Genomic DNA, 3921 nt, shown 5'->3' with positions numbered 1-3921 from the left:
TAAATAATAATATCACCTATGTTAGTCATTACCTTCGTCCTGTCACATCTTCATCGGACCCACTCTTATTATTAGTTCTTCGTCCTTATCATTACTCGTAGGTCCTCATTATCAATCGAGGGGGATGGCCTCACTGTTGAGCATAAATAAGGAAGGAAAGGGTGTGACCCATGCGCTCTCATCATCGACCATAGGTGAGGAAGGAGGTGACGATCACGAGCAACAAAGGGAGAGGTGTGACCCACATACACTCATTGTCAATTACAAGTGACTAAGGAAGTAACAATGGGTTTGGTGAAGGAATGAGATAGGGGCGATGCAAGGTGGCAAGCTCCCACCATTATTAATCATAAGGTAAGGGAGGAGGTAATAATGGGTCTAACGAAGAAAGGAGATGGGCCCCCCGTTATCAATTGCAAGTGAGGAAAAAGACAATGATAGATTAAGCAGGGTAAAATAAGATTTTTATGCACTCAATATTAGGATTTTTTTAAATCATATATATATATATGTTAAATGGTAGAAAAAAGAGAGAAAATGATATTCTAAGTATTAGGGGGAAAAGTATTGTTTAAGAATTTTTAAAATAAAAGTGTTTCTAGAAAAAAAATCATAAAAATATGTTTTTTTAATGAAAATTCACCTATATATTATTATTTAAAATTTCATATACATGTTTTTCAACCTCTTTCAACCCCCATAACCTAAGTGATTTAATGCATGGATAAGTTGAGTTACACCTCATACTATTTCTTTGAATGGAAGGAGGCCTTTGTTTGAGATAATGTAGGTCAATTATTGGAGATACACTATCGTCTACATCACTACATGGGTGCCATGTCAACACCATAAAGCTCCATTATAGGCACCACCACATCAATACCATCACCAAGATGGAAAGCATATGACAAAGCATTCATGTTCTTTCAGTGGGAGTCGAGTAAGGCCTCTCCAACCTGTTTTAATCAAATCTCAAAGTGCCACAAAGAAAGTTTGCTTTTCTTTTAGTAAGGATCAAGCTGAAGTGTTTCTCCCAATTGCTCCATTGCAGTGTGTCCACTCCCAATCTTTGTCCCTTTCTCTTCATGTTGTTTCTTCAATCCTCAAATGATCACCATGCACCCATTCAAATGGCTCTTTCCCCCAAAAGAAGATTGCGGAGAACTGTCACCAATGTATGCACTTTGTCATCCCATATCTGTGAAAGCAAGATCTTGTTATCCTAATTCATCTGCCACCAGAGAGCACTGCCCTCACTAGAATGGGATCAACAGCAGTGCTGCTTCCAACAGATCTTTACATCTCAATCAAGAAAGAGAGGTGAGTGAGTGAGTTAGAGACGTGTAGGGATCGATCAGGTCTTTGTTTTAATGATTATACCGAGAATTTGAGAGCACAGGAAGCATTTCCATGGCTATAATGGGTTTAGCACATACAGTACTTTAAAGCTAGTAAGTTTCTGCTTCAGACTGGTTAGCTTTTCTTCCCTTCCACCATGGAGTTTTAGTGGTCCTCTCACTCCACTGCACTCCACTCCACTCCAACAAAGCAACATGAAGGCAGCTGCAGTAGCTGTTTGCATGTGTTCTTGCTCTAAAGCTGCCCATGGTGATGGCTGATGAATCCACAACATTGTGTTCTGATGAGAAAAGGTCTATCTTTTTCCTCCATGCATAGCAAAGCCCTCCAATAAGCCTACTGTCCTCCAAGCACTAGTGGAAAAGATGTAGATAGTCATCAAGAATGCCATATTGCATGATTGAATAAAGACATTATATCCTCAACCTGATGACAAACCATTGAGAAAGAACATGCTATGATTCGATTTCTAAGCTAAGTTCTAAGAAGTATATGCTGATGAAGGAGATTTCTCTTGTCTCAATTGAATCTTATTATTAAGAGTTCCATTTGGTTTACTGTTCATGATGTTAATATATATATATCTGGCATCCTTTTGGCAGTGTGTGATGTTCCTCATGGGATGTCATATCAGCTCTAAATTCTTATTACTTTTGTCCTCAACATATTTGCTGAGCTTAGAATCATACATTTGTTTGTTGAAATGGATAAAACAGCTTTTTCTTTTTTCTTTTGATGGTCACATAGTCCCAATCAGATTAACACATTTGATTACTTGTATTAAAGACCTTTTACTTTTATTTTGATGATCTAAGCTTAAGAGATAGTGGAAGGAAAACAATTTGGGATAGTTAATGAAATAGATAATTTTTCTTTTTAATTTGGGTTTCTACCTATATGTCCTAAAAATATTTTTTAATTAAAATATTAATATTACCAATATACCCTTCATATTATTGGTAGAAACATGTGGTCTTAATCATTTCTTTAGTCCTTCCTCGTATTAGTTTATTTTAAATATATCATAGGCATTAACTTCTGACTCTTTCTACTTCTGTTCTTTTCTTTTATCATCAGTTTAGACGATCCGTAGTTTGATATATATTTTTATAATATAAGTTGAAATTATTATTAAATTAACTATACGCCATCCGAGATAAAAAAATATTTATATACTTAATTTAAAATATCATCTATAAGATTCTTGAATGACGATAACGTAAGACAGTTAACCGTTAGCTTACGAAGAAAAAATATTTTGCATTGACGTCTGAGATCTTATGTTCTTCAAAATTATTATTTTTAATAAATAAATTTACTGTTAAATTGACTCAAGTGTCAAATACTAATTATTCTTTATACTTAATATAAAACATCCTCTGGATACCCTAACAAGAGTAATCAAAGAGAAATATATATATGTTGCTGAACAACCTTATTCCCCAGTCTAACCATTCAATTATTCTTTTGTCCATTAGAAGACATCATATATTACTATGAAAATATAATTTTATAAATATACCCTTCATATCCTTTTTATTCTTCATGGCTATAGTTTATTGTGGATAGACCCTTGTCATTACCTTCTGATAGATAGTCATACTTGAGTGGGCATATATGTAGGAAACATAAACAACATATTTGTTCTCCACTAAGTTGTTTTCTCAATCAAAGAGATCCACTGCAGCAGAATGGTGTTTTGATGAATATATTTGCATATTAAAAAATTACAAAGATGTATTTACATTTTATGTAAACATATGTGTGAGGAGAAAAAAAAAAAAATACTGTAGATATTTAGTGGCCCAAGAATATTTTAACTGGCAGAGATGAACAAGGTGAGGTGACTGGGAAGAGCATCTTATTTTAGAAGCAGATCTATTTTGGTGACCAGATCAAGTTGACTAAATCTTGCATGATGACTGCACTCAGCAATAAATACAAGAAACAAAACCATATATCATTAATCAAACAACTAATGACTTCCTCAACAACAATTAAAAGTCCTAAGACAAACCAAACACACCAATGGGGAAGCTTCCTTGGGTCCCCTACCACTGCTTCATCTTCCTCTGCCATCTGTTGTTTCCATATCCAGAGCTCAGCATCTTCCCCCATTTATGTGGTTCAATGGAGTAGTATGAGTTCACTTGCAGTACATAGCAGAGCTTGCAGTTAGTACAGACTTGTACTGCTGTTACTGTTCAAAGGTCTGGAAAGAAGACTTCATGGACTTGTCTCTTTGTTCCCATCTTGCCCTCAACCCACCCAACAAAGTTGCTTGCTATGATTTCTTAGGGAACATATACTTTTGCATGTAACATTTTTCTCTCCAAACTTTTTTCTTTTATGGTGAGGAAGAGTATAAATCCTATCTATATAAAACATTTTAAGGCAATTTTGTTTTTAGAGCACAGCACATGAACATCAAAGGAACTGTCTGTAAAGAAAACACTTGTCTTTTACCTGACAAAGAAGTCTTTTCAACCCCTCTGTGCAGTCAAACAGCTGATCACTATATTCTATGGTTGCTTCGTATAGTAGGATTAGCCATCTTCTTCT

The 3921-nt window shown here is 35.1% G+C and overlaps 1 long non-coding RNA gene across 1 annotated transcript; it reads right to left on the bottom strand.

Moving 5' to 3' along the window:
- Positions 1-1342: 1342 nt before the first annotated feature.
- Positions 1343-3451, bottom strand: LOC135611905 (uncharacterized). Its single transcript, XR_010486682.1, has 2 exons — positions 3386-3451; positions 1343-1712 (listed from the first exon to the last, which is right to left on the bottom strand). It is a non-coding gene; the product is annotated as an uncharacterized LOC135611905 (long non-coding RNA).
- Between the last annotated feature and the right edge of the window lie 470 nt (positions 3452-3921).

Source organism: Musa acuminata, chromosome BXJ2-5 (assembly GCF_036884655.1).
Source record: "Musa acuminata AAA Group cultivar baxijiao chromosome BXJ2-5, Cavendish_Baxijiao_AAA, whole genome shotgun sequence".
Classification (NCBI taxonomy): domain Eukaryota; kingdom Viridiplantae; phylum Streptophyta; class Magnoliopsida; order Zingiberales; family Musaceae; genus Musa; species Musa acuminata.
This window is presented reverse-complemented; position numbering and strand designations above follow the sequence as displayed.